A 21942-nucleotide genomic window follows, 5' to 3' on the forward strand; every position below is an offset into this window, starting at 1 on the left:
GTTCAAGCCCTGTCACTGCTTTTTATTTTCCTACTGGCCAGACCTGAATGGTTAAGATACAGTAAAGGAGGTGTGGCCGTCTTTAGCCGACTTTGCTCAACTTTGCCCAACGTTGCTCGACGTTGCCCGACGTTGCGCTGGTTAGCGTGGTGCGCAGCTATGAGCAAATACATTGTAGTTGCGCTGGTTAGCGCGGTGCGCAGCTACGTGCAAAGACATTGCGCTTGTTAACGCGGTGCTCAGCTACGAGCAATTGGTTTAAATATGCTAAATACTGCTAAAATGTGCTTAGCAGTGCTTTATATTGCTTAAAATAAGTTACTCATGCCTCAGAATGCATAACCATTTCACCTTCATATATATATAATTTGTTCACTACTACATATAACATTTGAATACTTTTTACAAAACTTATACATGATAAATATCAGGAAATATTTTTGTATACAGATTTCCAACAGAAAATGGAACGTGCAGTAGTGAGACCCGAACCGGGAATGCCTTCTCTTTGTGCGAAGGCTCTAGCCTCTACGCTATTGCTATTTTTGCTTAATTTGCATATATTTTTCTTATTATCCTCTTCGGTGTCTAAGCTGTTAACTGTAGCTAAGCAATGGGCAATCCTGCGCAAACACGCGCAAATACGGGCAGCTATATCGGAAATAAAACAAAAAAAAAAATTTCTTTTAATTTTTAAATTTGTACAAGGTTTAACATATGGGGGAGTATAGTGTTACAATGTACACATGTGAGCGGACTCGCTCGTGTAACTCGACATTTCTCGAGTTTCGTCATGGCAGGGGCGTGGATTTTTGGACTGCTCAGCAGTCCAACACACCCCCTACACTCGTCCATGCTCCGTGTAAGCTTTAGAGTTGAGACAGCACGCCCTCATTAATATGCATGGCGCGCTGCCATCATACTCTTAGACTGGAGGGTTCCGTGTAAGACTAATCTAGTCTTACATGGAAGTTTAGTAAATCCTGGGGAGAGATTCATGTTTAACTTACATTTACCAAAACTGAAAGCAAAAAGCAAGGATAAAAAGCAATAGACTCAGAAACAGATTTTCAATAAACTTGCTGAGTTGATACATTTTGTAACTGGAGATGGAATTTATGTGAGAAACTATATTTTTGGTCTTGAATGGATTCCTGATATAAGTGAATTTTGTTCAGCTCTCACATTTTTACTGTGGTTATTAGTTACTGGGTACTAGTCATTGTTCATCTGTAAGACCTGTCAATTAAATCAGAGCAAGATTCATGGAGACTGAGCCAGTTTGCAAACCTGGAAAAGAAACTGAATATTTCTTGAGCAGTATAGAGATTCTAGAATGATTGCCACCATAGACAGACATTATCCCTTGAGAGTTCAGTTGAGAAAGTTGTACCAGCACTTGATTAGATCAATGCCAGCAGGGAATGTATTTATTTATTTAAATTTGTTTAGAGTGGTAGAACACTGATCAAACAATGACCAATTACAGGATTGACCCAGATATGTTATATGTTGCTTTTTGTGACAGAAGCTGATTGTCTTCATATTTACCTGCTGCCATCGCACACCTAAACCATCTACTCATGAAAGCTATGCGTTACTTGATTAAAACTTCTTTACCTTCATTATAAAGAAATTTTAAAACTCTTTACCTTAAAGGAAAATATAAACCCTCTACTGGTCCTTCTCTCTTCTCAGTACTTCATCACTATCTCCCAAATCACTTTCTGCACTCTCAAAATAAAAACCTCTTGAAATCTGTAAACCAAAAGAAAAATATGAGCAAAGTTTATGCTCACACACTGCATATCTAAACTATGGAACTCTATCCCAAATTCAATCAGAACTATATCCAACCTCCATGTATTTAAGTCCTCTCTCAAAGAATTTCTCACTAACTCATGGCTATACCCATGTACCTCACCTGTATGACCTATATTAACAATTACTTCACATGCTTACTAACCTAACATCGCATCATACTATCTACCTGTGTATACCTTTCAACAGCTGCCCTCTCCCCACACTTAGAGTGGACCTGTATCTTTTCATTTTTATTTCCTAGCATAGTAGATTATATCTGTAATACTTTTGTATATGCTGATGTTATTTACTTTTATTTTTAAATCACTGGTGCCTCCTCATGCTTTATTGTTATCCTGTGTATTCCACTATCAAACTGTATGTGAATATGCTTTTTTAATTACATTGGTACTGGTGTTTTATATGGTGTTATTTAACTCTCGGGAGCTTTTCTCCCTGGGCCTCCACTGAAAATGGGTATTTATTACCCAGATATACATTCCTCATAAACAAATTTCAATAAATAAATAAAAGTTGAAAGAGCATCTGACTGTCTCTTGCAAGAGTTGTTGTGTCTTTCGGTTTTTCCCGGTTAGGGGTCGCCACAGCGGAACTCCGGTCCGCTAATGATTGGCAAATGGCAGTTGATTTTTACGTGCCGAGTTACCAGCCCTGACGCACAACCTTCAACGAAGGTACGCCCATTCACGCATGTCTCCAAGTATAAGACGTTCTAGCTGAGAATCAAACCGGACAGCGTCTTACTGTGAGGCGGCAACATTACCGCAGCACCACCACCGTCAGTCTTATAAATAATAGCTAAATTCAGTGTACATTGCACAAAAGTATACTACCATAATTTACTGAGTTTTTAAAATGTAGTTAATGCTTATTTGCATAACCTCTTTTTAGTGTATACTTCTAAGTATGATTTAGTATTACTAGTGTTACCAAAACGCTCTAGTTGCTATTAAGCATTGTGGCTGGTGACCTTGAAACCATTTGTTCTTACATTCAGGATATTTCCCAATGGGGTTGAGAGCAGGCAGGTGTCCTTTGCTAACATCCAGATAATTAAGGCATATTTATTTGGTCCTAGTCACATCCCATTGCCTGACATATGCACCTGTATTACCTCAGGAGCATCCTTCGCCCTCCCTTTTCATATGCCTTCTCACAAAATCCCGTGAGAGCTCCTACCACCAGTTTGGGATTGCTAAACTGAGCTTGTTATCGTGTGCTTGAGGTGATGTTCATTCCTTGATGTTTTATCCTCTCGGTTCAATGTTGTTTTATAGTGAATTTATTTATTTATTTATTTGTGATTTCTGGCCCTAGGCACTGCTGAAAAGGGTGCGAGGACCACTTCAGTTAATCAAGAATCAAATAAACGAATTAGTAAAGCATAGGGTGGAAACTGTGCTCCTAGGAAAGTACAATAATACAATACTCGGGTTTCACAGAAGGCCAGGTATTTGATTTTTTTAGAAAAGGACAATGAAACATTAAATGATAAATGGTGTCCAAGTCCGATTGATTACAATCTACAGAATGTACAGTAATGAGCAAAAAAAGTACTATAACACATGACATGTTAACGGCCGTTAACCTTCCTTGTCCAAAATGTTGAAAACTAATTTCACAAATGTGGAATTAGTGGGCAAACTATGGAACACTGTCATGCAACTTCAACTACTATGTCCTCCTACATTCAAAACGTTATTTTGTTGAATTAATATAATTCACAACTATTTACCATTGGCTATCTGCTAACGTTAACAACGAAGAATGCCAACGAGGAAAAAACCCTCACTTGAAAGAGGGAGGAGTGCTAAAGTTAGTTTACAAACTTCATGTCTTACCAGACGGTAATCATGTAACAAAGAGCCTTCGTGTAAACTGGAAGCTTAAGCTTCCTAACAGGAGAGGGCGCTATAGATAGGAGCTTTTACATACGAGCTGTTCTTAATCTTATCGCTCGATGAACGGGGTGGTTTTAATTGTACTTCCTACTTGTGAGTACGTTGGTGTTTCTGTACAATAAATGTTTTTTCTTTGACAGTATTTTTTGTAGTATTAGTAGGTACGGTCTCTGTCTTTTACTTTCGTATAATTCTTGTCCATTGATTATTATTTCGTAATTAAGTGTGGAGTGCACGTTCTTTTAAATATCCTCACCGAGTTAAAATAATGGTATTGTTAATCAATGTTGTGTGCGTTGCTTAATGGACTCTGTTTTGCACATTAAGATAAATGCGTTAGTGGATTTAGCTGACAGTGGCAACGACTGAATTTTGTGGAACGTAGAACTGGGTTTTACAGTACCTAACTTTAATGTTAAAAATCAAAATCTGTTTGCATTTTCCGCTATATATACAGTGTTGTAGGTCGGTTAAATAAGAAAACTGGGTCTGGTCTAAATATAAAGTATACTGAAAGTAAAGGGCTAACATCATTGTTGTCTGAGTCACGAGTTGAGAGAACGCATTTTTTCAGAAGTTTATCGTGTCTACATCTAAACCCCTTCCACTTAAGTACCATTGTTTGGTCTCAAAATTAAACGTTTGAGAAGGATCAGAGCAAAATTCTGAGCCACTTTTAATAGTTTAGTCAAGTGCAAGATTTTCTAATGTAAGTTTTCTTAGTCATAAAAATATTCTTATTAGTTAGGCTAACACAATAGCAAACGCCATCGTCTTTGCTAGTTAATCTGACACTGGCAAATTCTTGCCTTTTGGGGGGGCTTTCATGGGGGCGGAGGTGCAAACAAAAGTATCTGTTTACATAAGATGATATACTGGTACATATTGTGTTAAAAATTGGTTGTGAGCAGATAGAGTCTCAGACGTGTGGTATGTGTAAAACAAACGGTACACTTTTAAAAACTGAAAAAAAATGTTTTATTTTTATAACTGTGGAATGTGGCGTCAGGTGGACTAATAAATAATGTATGGAGACAAGAAGTGTGGTCTAACGTGCATGAAGAAGTAAGGTGTACTATGTAAAACTTGTTACTGTAAGTAACTCATTAAAAGTGTGTGACCCTTGCTCTACATCTGTATAAAGCAGTACGTACAACCCTGTGCATACAAAAATGCAGTTCAATTTTGAAAACACAGATTAATTCAGAATTAAACTTAACACTTTTCTAAGTGTCATGTGTATTTTATATTAAATATGGAACTTTTTTTTTTTTTTTTTTTTTTACATACACAGACATTTTCAGTAATGCAGGTTAAATCACTTTAACTCTGAAACAGTCAATATTATCTGTAGCCCCCCCCCCCCCCCCCCGACCACAGAATCTTAATTAATGGGACTTTTTACAGTTGTCATCTGGCCATCCATTGTGGGACAGTTCTTTCTCTACCGCAGTTTCATTTGGAGAGAGAGCATCAGGAGTCTCTCTCTGCTTCTACGATTCATAGAATATATTGGTGTTGACAGTTTCTATGATGTTGCAAAAGGACTAGATGTGACACAAATGCTTATTAGCCTTTCTGGACATTTGAGTATAGTGTATTTGTCTTGTACAGATACCCGTGATTTCTTTTGGATAGCTTACAGTCTTTCACTGACATGGGATCTTAGTTTATCTGTTTAATCAACTGTTGTCTTTTAAACATTCTGTTTAGATCTTGCAGGTCAGTACAGAAGTCAATCTTCTGTTTACAGCAGTGACCATAGCATATACCAATGTTTTGTTTTTGATGACTTCCTCGTGATATCTATGGGGTTCTTTCTTTTCATTTTCTGTTTAACTTTGTCTGTGTGCTACAGGTATTTTTCTCAGGGCATGTATCAGTGACAAAGCGTCTGATTGTAGTCACATATGATATTCTCTTGGCAGGCTTCCTACACATTATCTGAGATGACTTTGCAACTCGGTGTGATAAAGTCGTAATAAATGCATAGGTTCATAAGAGGTTATTAGGCTAATGGCCCTAGGGCCCTTACAGGCTTAGCCAAGTTCAACCCTTGTTCCCTTAAGCATAGCTACCTTAGGCACAGGCCAACTAGGCGGCTGCCTAGGGAACCACTCTAGCAGGGGCACTTTTCCAGTAATCTGGATGGGGTAGGTAGACCAGGATGGGGGCACAGGGTGGTGTTGGGGGGACACTGTGGAAACCTTCTGCCTAGGACACCAGTTGACCAAAGGCTGGTCCTGCCCTTAAGGATCTAGAGATATGGTCTACGTTGTATGCAGATCTAAATCAGCACCAACTGCCCCTATCCAAGAGGGACACAGGTTATACCCCTGGGGTGAATATGTGGTTTCCCATCCACTTGTCCAAGTTACGCATAAAAAGGGTTAATGAGGGGCTCTGTTTAGCCTGTATTGGAAGTTTATTCTAGAGGAGAGGCATCCTCTGGGAGACGTATCTGTCTCTCCAAGTCCTGTTGATGTCACATGCTAGGTTAAAGTCCTCAGAGCAAGTGAATCATGTACCATTTGACTTGCAAATGTGCAGCATTTCCATTAAGGCAGGATCAGAGATTGCTCTGTATGCAAGGCAAATGTCGTCTCTGAGTAGTCTATATGATAGTGTAGTGACAGTGATTTAAGTCTGTCCATGTAAGACATGTGCCAAAGATCCTGAATTTTCTTTGTGAGGAACTTTTGAGGTCTCTCCAGTTGCTGCAGGTGCCTGTTTAGGTACATACCAAAGGAAGCATTGTACTCTATTATTGGTCTGATGAGGGAAGAGTACAGGCGGTTATAACTTCTTTTGGTCTGGAGGCTGTGCCCTTGCTTATGAGGTGAGCAGAGTAGAAGACCTTCCTTACCACCATGGATATGTGGTGATCAAAAATAAGGTTGCTGTCAACCTGTGTGCCCAAATCTGTCACCACTGATTTAGAGCTTAGGGTGGTGTTGTTAATATGGTAATCTGCAGGGACATCCCTTTTGCCAAAGAAGACAATAATGTATTTTTTTGCGTTGAGTTTAAGACCATGACTTTGGCACCAGTCATTGGTTTGTGTAAGTCCTTCTTGTAGAATGTTGGCATCATTTGGGGACTTAATGACTGCTCCCAGTTTGCAGTCATCAGCAGACATTGTTAGCCACAGACCTTTTGTTTTTGCCTGTACTTCAGAGAAATAGATTCCAAACAGTGGAGGCTCCATCGCCGATCCCTGTGGAACACCACTGGTAACGGGTCTGTTGGTGGAGCTGGCGTCGCCTATTTTGACTGTACGTGTTCTGTTGGTGAGCTAGTTTGCAACCCACCTGACAGTGTATAGGTTGACCTCCAGCTGGGTGAATTTTTCAGTGATGCCTGAGTGGGGATTTGAAGGGTGGCCACGGTGGTGCAGCAGTTAGCGTTGCTACCTCACAGCAAGAGGTTCTCCGGTTCGATTCTCGGCTGGGGTGCCTTCTCTGCGGAGTCTGCATGTCCTCCCTGTGGTCGCGTGGGTTTCCTCCAGGTGCTCCGGTTTCCTCCCACATCCCAAAGTCATGCAGTAGGTGAATTGGACACTCTAAATTGGCCCTAGGTGTGAGTGTGTATGTGCTTTCTGTGGAAGGTTGGGTGCCAGGCTGGCAACTCGACACCGTAAAGCTCCACTGCCAATCATGAGCGGACAGATGATCCGCTGTGGCGACCCCTAACTGGGAAAAGCCGAAAGAAGAAGAAGAAGCCTGAGTGGGGATTTGTGTTCACGACCTTGGCCAAGTCTAGGTGGGCCATGTGCATAGATCTGCCTTCATCCAGGGCTTTGGTGATGGTCTCAAAGAAATGCACCAGGTTCAACAGTTAGGATCTCTCTTTAGCAAAACCAAACTGGGTCAGGTCAGGTGTTTGAAGGTCTCCTATATCCTTATTGATAGGGTCCATGATGATTCTCTCCATGGCTTTTTAGATAAGGCTAATGGGTCTATAGTTCCCAGGGTTGGTAGATGCACACACTTGTGCAAGAGGATGACATTAGCTGTTTTCCATTCAGCAAGGACAAAACCAGTGTTTAGACTGTGGCTGAAAGGAGCACTCAGTGGCATTGCTAACTCCTGCTTTAAACCATTGAGAACACAGCCAGGAATGTTACTAGGTCCCATAGAGGCTGTGTTTTTGGACTTGGAGATAGCAATTAAGACTTGCTCTTTAGAGATACTAGGTGGAGAATAGGTGGTAGGAATATTTTGGGGTATATGTGTCAGGGACAGGGGGAGAAGTTTTCACTGAGCATGTCCACTATTTCCACTGGTTCAGTGTATGTGGTACCATTCACTACCAGTTCAGCGCAAATCTGGGCTTTTCTTTTAAGGTTTCAGATGTAGCTAAAAATGCATTATGGGTTATCCTTAGCTAGGGATGCTAATCTAGCTTTGTAGTTAGCTTTAGAGGACTTTACAGGATGTCTTATTTGCTTGTTTAAGCAGAGAAGGATGTGCTTCCAGTTCTGAGATCGTTCCTTCTTGCTCTTAGCAATTTCTTTGTTTTATTATATAATCTGTTTATGGCATCTGTCCACCAGGAAGGCTTGTTTTTTCTTGAGGTTCTTGCTTTGGTCCTATCAGGAATGACTAAGTCAGTGCAGTTGTGTAGATGTTTATACAATGCATTGGTGTATATGGGGGCAGGAGCTTTAAAGCTGTTAATGCCTTCTTTTTTTAAGAGGTTGTAGTTGGCTTTGGAGAATTTCTTTATCTTAATTTATCCTGGGGGGGGGGACAGACACCTGATGCTATCATTACTTCAAAACAGACTGATTATGATCAGACTTCTATCATGCTGGTGGGTACCAAGTCTAGAATGTTTGGGCCCCTTCTTGGGATGCCAACTATCTGCTCCAAGGAACCTTTTAGTGAGTGTGGTTGTACATATATCTGGTACCTAATCTATGGTTGGGTAGTTCAAGTCACGCATAACCAGGGTGTTTGGATGTATTTTGAGTGACTCAAGTAGATCCAAGTGGGCAGTGTGGATACCATAGTTCAAGGAGGGGGGATCTATAGCTGGCTGTAATTTGGAGAGGGGTTTTTCCTATAGGTATTTGCACGTGGAATAACTCTAGGGAATTACTTTAACTAATCTGGAGATATATTTTTCTTTGAATATTCATACTCCTCTTCCTTTCGTTTTCACGCATTCTTTTTATGGTCTGATCATGTGGAAGGCATTATATCCCGGTATGGCTGGGGTGCTCTCAGTGGCCTTGAATCAGGTCTCTGTGACTGCACAGATGTCCGCATCTTCCATGGTGAGGAGTGCTTTCAATGTGTGCATTTTCAGATTTAGACTCTTAGCATTTAGCAGCATAACCTTAAGATTGTTTTTTGAGGATATTTTTACGTTGGAATTTTGCTTTTGTGACATTGCCTAAAAAAGGTACTATGGGGGAGACAAGAGCCGTAGCCGGTAGCTGAATGCCCAGAGGTGACAAGTGGAGACCATCTCTGGCAAAGCATCATGGTCTATCAACCATATCATCCCAGGCTGACAGGTACTGGCTTTCCTTAGAGTAACGTTTGGGACACAGTCAAGAGAGCTCAGTTGTGTGTCTCTCTCTTCATATAATCCAGTGAGATATGTCTCAAGTCGTTTACACCAACATGGACTATGACAGAGTCATAACAGTACCAGTTGTTGAGAGACTTGAGTGCATGTGTGATGTGGTGGATCTTGGCACCTGCCATACAGCTGACCATGACCTTTTCCTTATCCAACCTGGTGAGTTGGACTTCTGTCTCACAATGGAGTCAACTATGACTAAAACATTTGATTTTGTGTTTTGCCTTAGGGGCATGTTTGGTGAAACACTGGTGTGTGCGTTTGTTTGTGTACTGTGATTTGATGGGAATGTATTAAGTGAAGTGTGTTTGTGTGTGGGAGGTCTCTGATCTTTAGGTAGGCTTCTAGTGAGAACCTCTGCATATGTAGGGTTAGGTGTTGTACGTGTGGATGGTGCAGGAGATGGGAGTGTGAGTTGACAGCCTGCTTTAGTATCTGATGCACTGATTTGTGAGCGAGAGAGCCTCGATTCTTAATGTAGATGCATCTCTCACAGATTGAATGTGTGAATTAGGAGAAGTGGGTTGTTAGTGTACATGAGGCAATTGCTACATTGCCTCAGGATGCCTATATCGATCAGATTGGCTGGAGAAATGGTGGGAAATTGTCCATTCATGATGTTAGATGAAGTACTGCAGTCAGTAACTGAGAGGGGACTAGAAGGACCAGGTATGACTAAGGGACGAGAAAAAGTTCTAAACTTCAAGGGGCTTAATGGGTAAGACTTGTGGAGGAACCTCAGAGACATAGCTGAGTGTCTAACTGGCAGTAAAGCACAACCGAGAGAAGCTTCCGTTGGAGCACAAACAGTTGACTAAAGGAAAATTATCTATGTAAGAGTTTGCATCTGTAACCGTCAATGGTACCCTCCACTGTGCGGTAATGCATGGTTATGTGGGTGGTGCAGACCACGCAAACCCGAACTAAACCGGGCAACAAGTAGCAATGAAATTAAACTGATTTCAAACATTCTAACCAATAGTAGTACACTAGACTGGACCCTGAGCCAACAATTACCACTCATATAGGTCCTTGGTTACACTCTACTCTTACTAGAATGTAGGGGGAGGCCCTCTTTTGTGGAGGAAACCTGGATTAGTGCTCAGAAACATTAAAAACAGACTGGCTTCATCAAATCTGAACCATGTCTATGCCAGGATAAAAGTGCAGGAAACATCAAAAATACAGTAAAATACAGTTCAAGAATAACAGCACACAGTAAAATACAATTTAAGAAGTGCAGATCAAGTAAAATGATACTTAGTTTTCAGCAACAGGCAGTGGATGCTTCAGATACACAGGAGAGTTATTGCTTGTTGCTAACCTCTGTGCAGCTCTGGTAAATGAAATTAAGCCGATTTCAAAACACTAACTGATGATAGCACACTACCTGGGCCCTGGGCAGTCTTCACTTTTGGCCTGCAAGTTTGTTTTACCATTTCTAGCTAGTATCTGAAGGGGAGTTGATGATAAGCCCCAGCGTGCAATCATCTGCAAACTTATACAGCATAAACCTTCAGCATTTGCTTCCATTTCCGACAAATAGATGTCCAAAAGGAGCTGGCCCAGTACTGAGCCCTGGGGGAACTCTGCTAGTGATTGGCCTCTTGGTGGAGGGGATCTCACCTGTTTTGACCTCCTGGGTCCTAGCAGTGAGCCAGTTGGCTATACAGTGGATGCTAAAAGGGTTTATTCCTAAATTAGTGAGCTTGTCTATAATGTTTGTGCACAGTCTTGCCTTCATCCAGTGCTTTGGTGACCCTCTCAAAAAAAAGTCCAGCAGACTTAATAGGCATAACCTTCCTTTACAAAGCTGAACTGTGATGGGTCCATCGTTTGCAGGTTATCTATATCCTCATTTAGGTTCATAGATTGATACTAGGCTATCGGCCCTAGGGCCTATACAAGCCTAGCCATAACAATTCCCTGGATATTTCTTCCCACAATATTTATTTCCCTGGACCCCTGTCTAGCAGGGTGACTGACGTGATCCCCATTTCCCATCCAATCGTCAAGTTTCCTTTTGAAGACTGCCAAGGAGGCGCTCTGCTTGACATGTACGGGCAGTCTATTCCAGAGTATGGGGAGTCTCTGGGTCAGGAACCTATCCCTCCAGCATGTTTTGTTCATTGTGATGACAAGGTTTAGATCCCTGGAGCGTGTGGCTCTGGGGTATTGGGATTTCTTTAAGGGAGCATATCCAACAGCTCAGGGTTTGACATGGCCGTGCATGTTAAGCAGAGATCACCTATGAGTAGACAATATGCCACAGAGTGGAGGTTTTTTTAGATGGTCAGCATAGGGCATCTGCTTTATCCCTGTTGATTCTTTTAGTGAGGTATTTCTGCAGCCTTTCCAGCTGTTGCAGATGTCTTGTGAGGTACATACCAAACGGGGCATTGTACTCTATAGTGGGTCTAATGAGGGATGAGTACAGTGGGACAATGACATCCTTTTCTCCGGATGAAAAACCCTTAGTGATGAGGTGTGCCACATAGAAGGATTTCCTGACTGTTGTGGCGATGTGGTTATCGAAGGTGAGACCACTGTCCACCTGTGTCCCTAAGTCTCTCATAACACTTTCAGTGTTTAGTGTACTGCCACCTATGTGGTAATTTGTGGGTACATGTTTTTTCCCGAAGGGGATAACTATACATTTCTTGGCATTAAGCTTGAGCCCATGGCTCTGGCACCAAGTATCTGTTTCTGTAAGGCCCTTTTGTAGAATATCCACATCATCTGGGGATTTAATAATGGCTCCCAGTTTGCAGTCATCTGCGAACTTTGTTAGCCAGAGTCCCTTAGTGTTGGCCTGTACTTCAGAGTAGTAGATGCCAAACAAGAGCGGTCCCAGGACTGAACCCTGAGGTACTCCACTTGTCACTTGTCTGGAGCTGGATTTGGAGTTGGCTACTTTTACAGTCTGGGTTCTGTCAGTAAGCAACCCATCGAGTGACACAGGGATTTATGCCCAGCTTAGTAAGTTTATCTGTGATTCCAGAGTGAGGGATGGTGTCGAAGGCCTTGACGAGGTCCAGATAGGCTGTGTGGACCACCTTACCCTCGTCCACAGCTCTGAAGACTGATTTGAAGAAGTCAGTCAGGTTCAGGAGACAAAATCGGCCTTTCACGAACCCAAACTGGGTGGGGTCCAGTATTTGAAGGTTGCCAGTGTCTTTGTTTATAAGTTCCATGATAATACATTCCATGCCCTTGCAGATCAGGCTCGTCAGACTAATGGGACAGTAGTTCCTGGGATCCAAGGTGGATCCCCCCTTGTGGAATGGGATAACTGTAGCTGTGCACCACTCAGTGGGCACGAAGCCTGAGGTGAGGCTATGCTTAAACATGACACTTAGGTGAGGTGCCAGTTCATTTTGTAGTTCATGTAGTACACAGCTCGGGATGTCCATGATGATTCTTTCCATACCCTTACATATGAGGCTGGTCAGACTTATGGGCGTGTACTTACCTGGATCAGTGGTTGGACCTCCTTTGTGCAGGGGAATGACTGTAGCCATCTTTGATTTATTAAGCTTCCTGAGCCCATCGATGCAGTGTTTTGGGCTTTGGAAAGTGCATTGATGCTGTGTTCCCTAGTAATGGTGGTGGGCATTGTGGTGTGTGATATTTCCTTTGGACTATTTTTTTTTTGGGGGGGGGGGATTTTGAGTTGAACCTGTCAGCCAAATGGTTGGCAATGGCCTCTAGTTCAGTGTGGATGATTGTCAGGCATTTCCCCTGAAGTTACAGACATAGCTATAGAAAGTTTTGTGGTTGGCCTTTGCTTGAGAAGCTATTTTGAAATATTAATTCACCCTCTTAGCTGCCTGTTTAGATTTGTCAAGGTTTTTTTCATATGTATGGCTTTATTTCTCCTCTGCTGGTTCACATTTTTTTTTGTTGCAGAAACAGTTGCTATTATTGTTCCACCAGGATGGCTTGTCTTTTGAGTTTGTCTTGTTCTTAATACGAGTAGGCACAACTCGCTCTGTATAGCTATCATTATGGCTGCACAGAGATTTTGTAAATAGTTCGGCATATGCTGTGGTGTTTACTGGGTTTGGGCTGCTTGGAATTTAGCCAAGGTGTTGCTTAGTAGAGGGAGGCTAACTTTGGAATGGTTCCTAAAGGTTTTTTGTTTTCCGTGGAAAAAGTTGTTTTTATGACTTTTATTCAAGGCATCTTGGCTTCCCATGTAAAATCTGAAACAGCAGTGTGAAACTGATTCAATTGGCTTAAAATGGGTGGTAGATGTCAGAGAGTGAATGCTATTTTGGGGAGTAGTAACATTTTAACTGAATTTTACTAGGAAAGGGGAGAAAGAGAGTTTTTTTTTCGCCAACTGCAGATTTTATTATTAGTTTCATAAGGTGTAGTCTTAGCATTATTTTTATTGTTTACTCATATCTGTCTTAACTGGGCAACAGTTTGTTTATTCAGTAGAAAGAATTATCATAGAAAGTTCAAGGCTACAAATTCTTGCAACCATCACTGCTTGCCAGTTCCCACCCTAGACCAGTGATGGCGAACCTTTTGGGTTTGGTGTGTCAGAAGCACCTGGCACAAAATAATTCAGTGCATTTCACATGAGCAGTGAATGCAAAAGCAGTGTCTTTGGTAACTTGGGTGTTGGTGATCACTGATGTGTCACCCAAAACGTCATGGCGTGTATCACCTTTGACACGCGTGTCATAGGTTCTCCATCACTGCCCTAGACTGTACCTCCATTCTCAAGGAGGGCTAGGGCAGTCATACTCGGGGTAAATTTATGAATACTCATCCAGTTATTGCTATCCTATTTGAAGTAAGATCATGTATCACACTGCTTTATATGCATGAGGAATATATTCCAAAGATGAGGGATATACTGAGTAATAAATCTAACTCTACCTTGTTTTACTGATGTGCTGAAGCATGTGCAGATCCCTTGTTCTGGTATTTTTGAAGCGGTTTGATTTGTGAAGGTACAAGAGATCATGGACCACTGTGTCCCTGACTGCTCAGACGGCAAGGCATAAGTCTCCTTTGAGGAGTCTATAAGACACAGAAAAGAGGGATTGTGCTTCTAGTATTTTCTGGTACCTTGGGGATATTAAGTCTGTGATCTTTTAGATCAGGCACCTCTGGAGTCTTTCCAAGTGTTTGATATGTGTTATAAGGTACACCCTAAAGAGTATGGCAATCAGCTGTATTAAGTAGAAGTATTTCCTGACAGTTGTTGCTGCTACATGGTGGTCAAAGAAAAGGGAATTATCAACCCAAGTTCCCAGGTCTCTCTAACTATATTTTCATTTTGAATTGGAGTATTATTGAAGCTATTTACTGTGGAAGGGATGGTTTGTCTGCCAAATGTGACCTTATTGCATTTTTAACATTTAAGTTCATCACACACATATAAGTGTAACTTCCTGCTAAAGGGCTTCTGTGTCAGTGTGGGATTTGACAGTACTTCCAGTTTGCGCTCATTTGGATAGGTAGGTCTTGCTTTTTAGTCTGTAGGTCGGAAGTGTAAATACAGAAAAAAGTTGTCCCAGACTTAGCAGTGTGTTACACCACTAGTCATCTTCATATTCTCTGACTCTACCTTTGCCATCTGCACAGTGTGGGCTTCCATCTTACAATATAGTGATTATTTATAATGCATATATGTTTTTTTTTTTTATAATGTTAGCATGGGGATTGTATCAAATTCCATGGCCAAATCAATATAGGCTGTGTGTACAGTGTGACTGCTGTCAACAGCTTGCTTTACCTTCTGAAAGACGTTAACCAGGTTCATTAGACAGGATATACCTTATATAAACCCAAATTGCTGCAGATCTAGTCTGATGACATTTTTAATGTTGGTGTTAATCTAAGTCTTATGTGTTCCATGGTCATTTTAAATGAGCCTTGTCAGGCTAATGGGCTTTTAGTTTCTGGGGTCAGTAGTAGGACCATCTTTATGTAGTGGCATCACCAGTGTTGTGTGCCATACTTCTGGGACTGAGCCTGTAGCCAGGCTTAGGTTAAGTAGGTAATGTAGAGGTTCCACCAGAGCATATCTGCTACTCTGTTAAACATAACAGATATGTTTTCTGCTCCCATGGAGAAAATGCTGTTGTAAATGTTCTATAATGATGATGTGGGTTTGAAAGCTATGAAGATTGTAGGGCTTTGATAGTCATCTTAGGAGTGAAATTTAAACATAATATTTTGCTAAGATATTGGCAATGTCCCCCAGATCAGAGTATGTTTTGTCTGTCATTTAGTTTGAGTTCTGTACATTACTGTGTGTTGTTTCTTAGCTTTCTAGTATAATTAAAGAAGGATTTGTAATTGTCATTGACTTCAGGTGGCAGCATGAGTTAATGGGCTGCCTTAGTAAATCTAATAATTGATTTAAAATTCATAGTCAGATTCCTAATATTTTCCTTGACTTGGGGATATTTAGATCTGCTGGATACTCAAATTAGTTTTTTTTACTCTTATTGTAGTTTTTATTAATGTTGGTGGACTACCAGGATGATTTGCATTTAAATTTAGATCTATATGGAACTGCCAAATCTGTACATTTATTTATCTGGGCGTGAGGGCATAAAGTTGCATTCTGTGTCTGTCCCATCCCCCATTAACAGCCGAAACTATAAAGTTTCTGAAGGAATTCCAATTTTGCCTTTATTTAATTGGATGCCTTTCTAGCTAGCTTGTTTGTTCTTGCCAGCCCACCCCACCCACACCTGGTTGCCATTGCTGTTTTATAAGGCTGTGTCTCTGGGTTCCTCTAGCCCTTATGATAATCTGATTTCCAAAGATTCTCCCACCTTCTTTCATTGCTGTTGACTGCTGTATAAGCTATTTATGTACTCTTCCCACCCACTGTTTTCTATAAACCTTTTATACCAAGTGCCCACCCAGCAAACCAGTAATGCACATGAGTAAACCTCCTTTAATGCATATTGTCTCCTGCTCATTTTCTTGGAGCTCAGCTAAGTTTGGAGTCCCAGCCTGCATTCCAGAAGTGTTTTACTTGTATCCAGTACCATCCAGGCAAAGATAAGTACCTTTGAATGCTAAATCGCACTTGAGTGCTCCCTACTGTTTTCTGCATTTGTGTGTATTTCACTGATTTTTTTTTTTTTTTTTTTTTTTTAATTGCTGTTCCTCTCACTGTTACTACCATAAGACTGTCTTTGAATCGACTTCAGCAAGGAATTTCCAGCTAGTTGTTTCAGTGGTTTGTGTAGCACTGCACTTGTGTGTCTCTTCTGCTGGTTTACATCAGGAGGACTAGGTTATTTTCATCTTGTGGCAGGAGGTGTTTGCCTGGTCTGTCTGAAGTGGGACAAAGAAGGACTCCTAGTGTAGTCCTTCTGTGCTGCTATAAATTTTGTGCTTTTGCATGGGCTAATAGTGCCCTGTACAGTAGCAAGCACCTGGAAAAAACAGCCCATAAAACTGTACCCTGTAAAGCAGCAATATAGCGCAAATACCTTCTGCGTGGACAGTGCAGCTAACTGGGCGTCAAGTGGCTTTACCTACAGCTTTAGTTAAACATTAAAGTTGTTAGAATTTAGTACTGTTTAGCATAATCTGCTCCAGTAAAGCACTCTTATTAGTCTGTACCACCAAAGCACCCTTAATAACCTAACCCCAATACACCACCCCGTGTAGCTCACAAATCAAAGGACTGGAGAGTGTGGACATGCAATTTCCTAACTTCTCTGCAGCCAGCTTGGTGGATATGGGCAGCTTGAAACAGTGTAGCAATCATCTAATGTTTACTGACAATCCTTAAAGAATCAGACACAGTATGCGAGAGATGTAATTGCACAATGACACTGGAGTCTAAACTCTCGCATACAAGAGCATTTCTGTTTGTCAAAACCACACACACAGACTAATGTATGCTGAAGCACTTAAAAGCAATTCCTAAACAACAGAAATTGCGTAGGCCACGCGTTGTCAAGGCTACACGTCAGAAAGCCCGAAGACACTCAGAAAAAACAACACCTAACACCACACATTCTATCACTCTGTGTAGCCCCAAACACTAAGCCCCTAAGGCAAGCAAACACACTTCCCAGTACTCTCATCATAGTTTACTACATTGTCATATGTACTGATGCCACCTCATACCAGGCTGAACAAGGAGAAAATAAGTATTAGTTGCTTATCTGGACCCAGAATTCACCAAATCATGCACACACTCAAGTCATTACACCACAGGTACCAGTATGATTCCGTCATAGTCCATGTAGGTGTAAATGACCTGAGTTGTACCTCCCCGAACTACATGAACAGAGACATTATTGAGCTTTTAGACTGTGTGTCTCAGGCTGGTATAAGCCTAGCATTGAGCAGTATATTACCTTTACCGAGGATGATGCCACAGTATGAGCAAAAAATGATTGATTTCAACAAATGACGCGTCTTTCTGATGTCATTCTAAGGGAATCCAATATTTGGCAGCTTGTCTCGTTTGCACTTCTCCCTTCTAGGTTTTTGAATACTGGCTAAAACTTTATCCACCCTGCTTAGTGCCTTTTTTAGACAGTGCCAAGTTGACAAAACTACCAACATAGCAAAATCATGCAACTGAACCTCAAGGTGTTAAAGCTCAATGCCATGAGCCTAAATTAAAAAAAAAAATAAAATAACACTCCCTTCAAGCCCTCCTCACACTCAAGAATATAATATCTGTACAGTTGCCAAGACATGGTTTAAAGCAACGGAGGATATCTGGCAATGCAAGGTTTTATTGCCTTCCCCACTTTTTAGACCAGTAACTGCACAGACAAAGGCTAAAGGAGATGTCTCAATATACTGTATGCCAATAACAAGCATACCTGTAAGGTGGTCAGACAGGATGACATGCTGGAGTTCCTCCACATGCAGGTTACCATAGACAAAATCCTGTACCATATCCTAGTCAGCTATAGGTGACCTTCCATGTCCCAAGAAGCTCACAGTACATACTTGGTCCTACTGAAGACTCTTGCCCTCCAACCTAATACCCTACTCATGGGAGACAGTAATTACCCCTCAATAGATTGGGATCCTACATGGCCTCAAATCTACAGGCAAAGAGCTTCCTGGATTTAGTAAATACAAACACCCTTGACGAAGTAGTGAATAGGCCCACTAGAGGCTCCAGTATACTGCATCTCATGCTTACAAATATGGGAGAACATTGCTCCCCCAAATGTCTTGTCCTCCTTGGTAGGATCCAACCATAAAGCTTTCTCTCTCGAAATCAGAATTAACTCTGTAATCCCATAAAAAACAGTAACATTTAGGAACTATTCTAAGGCAAATTACCTTTTATTTACTGATGGTTTGTCAAAATTCAGTGCCTCTCCAAACCAATAGCAGCCTATTCCGAATTCCTCTCAGAAAGTGTGTACAATCATGTCAAGTGCCTGCATAGGGGCTCGTACCTACCAGAAGTAAGCCCAGGACTAGCCTCAGAAACAAATTGCCTGGTGGCATCCCAAATTAAGCAGGATATACAACAAAAGGAAAACCATTATGGCAAAAAATCAGGAAGGGTAATTCCCCTAAAGATAGAACTCTCTCAATGTAAATAGGCAGCCGAGAGGGTTACGTAGGCCAAGCAAAGCCACCTTTGAGGTTAAGATAGTTTTCCAGGTGAAAGATACCAGTAAGGCCTTCTACAGTAAACCTCAAGAGTAGCACACAGCAATTTGCTAAGGTTGAACATTCACATTTACCGAGCCTGGTGATACAGCAAACCTGTTGGCAGTAGGAGGATAAATTCAGTTCCAATTTTACTCCCCTCAACCCCAACCATGCCCTCAGAAATATCCTCAATCATAACTTCTCCAACTGTAAGTAGGGAACATGTATTGGCTGCACTCACTAAAGCCAAGAATAAGGCCTCAATGGGCCCCAATAATATCACAAGATGCCTCCTGAATAGTCCAGATATTACTTATCAGGTCCCCTGGAGTCATTATTTAACTATAGTCGTAAAACAGGCTTTGAACCACATGAATGGAATACTGCAACAGTCAACCCCCTTTATAAGGGAGGACCTTCAAGTGATCCTGAAAACTACAGACCATTAGTCTGACTAGTCTTATTTGCAAAGCTATGGAAAGAATTATCATTCAAATTATCAAAAAGGACATAGGAAACCTTCAGACACTGAATCCATCCCAATTTGGCTTTGTCGAAGGAAGGTCTTGCTTGCTGAATCTGGTGGACTTCTTTGAAAAGGTCACTAAAGCAATGGATGAGGGGAAAACAGTGCATACTGCCTGTAGATCAGACCATGTGTATGTACCTGTAAGAAGCATTTCCAGATGTAAGTACGTGCAGGCAGCAGTGCCATTTTGAGAGAATAGACAAGAGTGTTAACATGTATGAGTGTGGTAGTCAGTCTGTTTATATGTTTATTTAAGTTACAAAGCCTCATTTCTTTATTTATTTAACATTTGTTGATCTGGAAAGTCCGACTAGGCTTCACAGAGCTTGTATTCAGTGGAGGCCCGGGGAGAAATGTCCCACATGCATGTCTTTTTAGAATGTGGGAGGAAACCCACGTAAGCACAGGGAGAACATGCAAACTCCACACAGAAGGCACCCCAGCCGAGAATCAAACCGGACAATCTCTTGCTGTGAGGTAACAATGTTAACCACTGCACTGCCCATTTCTGATGTGTTTGTGTGTAATAAAGTGGCTTGAACTGAACCCAAGAATGTTTGTCTGTTTTATCCTGACCAGACGAGTGACATGGTGTGAGAACCGGGATTAGAAGAACAACTTCTTTGAGCCATGAGATGCAGAGTTGAAGGTGAAGGCAGACTAAGCAGGTTGAGTGAAATGGAGTTCAGACAGACAAAGGGCAGAGACAAGCTAAAGGTAAAGAAAACTGCACAAATGGTTTATTTGACAAAGGAAATGAAATGGTGCATTTGTAAGGTACAAAACACATTATTAATCAAATGAGTAGTACAATAACATATTATTAAGCAAACAAAAGGCACAAACCGCATTATTAAATGAAATGTTTGAAACCATGATGTTTGATAAAACTAGCAGAACTATTCATATGGGGTCTGAATTACCTTTGGTTTGCATAACGAGCATGTTTAGAGTAAAACGGGAACAGGAAATGTATAATGAGCATGATAAGAGATTAAAAGGGCATAACGAATACAATAAACAGGCAAATTAAGCTTAAAGTACAAGGCGACTGCATGTTTTTTAGTAAAAGACCGTGTTTGGGCACAATCTACTATTTCACATTGACCGAAGCCATTCAAAGCATAACTAGAGTTGCTCAAAATAAATATCTGAGTGTGCAGTGTTTGCAGAGTGTGTGCTTCATTACAGTGCAGTTATTTCAAAAAGTTTACTGTGTGTAAACTACAGTTGTATTGCAAACTGAAGTCAAAATACAACCATTTCGAAAGGTTTCCTGTGCTGTGTACATTTATTCACAGAAAGCTGCCATTGCAGAGTGTTTCTTGCACTGTACAGAGTTATTTTGCAAAGTACAGACATTTTGAAAGGTTTGTGTGCTGTGTACAGTTTATTTGCAAAGTGCATTCACCTTGAAGTGTTTCTTACTCTGAGCTTTTTTGGCCGTGTACAGATTATTCGCAAAGTACAATCATTTCAAAGTATTTCTTAAACTGATAAGGAGTAGTTTCATAAAGTACAGTGATTTCAAAGCGTTCTTGTGCCGCAGAGACTTATTTTGCAAAGTGCAGTTATTTCAAAGAGTTTTTTTGTCTATTGGACATAATTACAAGTACTGGCATAAAGTTCTGGTATATATTTATGTGTGTATGTTCATACATAATTTCAAGCATCTTCACTTTTGTGTATTGATAAGAAGAGGCATTTCACAGACCAAGTCCACTTGTGTTTGATCATAATATAGCAGAAAATTGGAGAGTATTAAAGCAGGAATACAATATTTTCATACAAGCAGCTTTTTCTGACAAAGATACATGTACAAGGGCGTTCATTTTGCTTAACTTAGCTGGGTCAAAAGCTGTTGAAAGAGAGCATTCATTGTGTGTATACATGAAAAGTATATGCAGGAGAGGGGGCAGACCATCATATTGTGGTACCGGCTGAATCAAGGGAAGACCCCGAGTGCCTAAAACATAAATTTTTTAAAGAAATGTGAAACCCCCAGACAAATGTTAAATTAGAGAGGCACTTAATTTATACAAGAGACCAAAAGCCAGGTGAAACTTGTGTAGCTTTTATCACTGACTTGAGAAACAAGGCTAAAACGTGCAGATTTGGTGTCTTGAAAGATGAGTTAATAAAGGACAGGCGTGTGTGGTGGAAATAATGCTGCAGTGAGAAAGATTCAGCAAAGCATTAGAGATTTGTCAAATCCATGAGCTCGCGGAAAGGCACGCAAGTATGCTTGCAAGAGATAAAAGCATGGTTTCAACAGCCTCTAAAGGAAACGTAGACAGCATGTGTCGCTCGTCTAGTGAAGATAAAATGGACAAGTCTTTGTGGGTTCTGTTCTGACAGCTTTATTATGTACAAACACATCAGGATTGAGGCTTAATAACTTTAACTTAGATAAACCTATAAACAGACTAGCTATTACACTCATACATGCTCACTCTCTGGCTGCACTCTCAA

At 41.0% G+C, this 21942-nt stretch overlaps 1 protein-coding gene across 1 annotated transcript in view; it reads left to right on the forward strand.

The window, feature by feature from the left end:
* Window positions 1-3671: 3671 nt before the first annotated feature.
* Window positions 3672-21942, forward strand: part of CCHR7.PART0H15orf61 (chromosome chr7.part0 C15orf61 homolog) — a 131677-nt gene continuing 113406 nt past the window's right edge. The window contains exon 1 of the mRNA XM_044077883.1: window positions 3672-3818. The gene's annotated coding sequence lies outside the window, so the exon portion shown is untranslated. The remainder of the gene's footprint in view (window positions 3819-21942) is intronic.

The sequence above is a fragment of the Protopterus annectens genome, chromosome 7.part0, assembly GCF_019279795.1.
Source record: "Protopterus annectens isolate FY-2018-M chromosome 7.part0, PAN1.0, whole genome shotgun sequence".
Taxonomy (NCBI): domain Eukaryota; kingdom Metazoa; phylum Chordata; order Ceratodontiformes; family Protopteridae; genus Protopterus; species Protopterus annectens.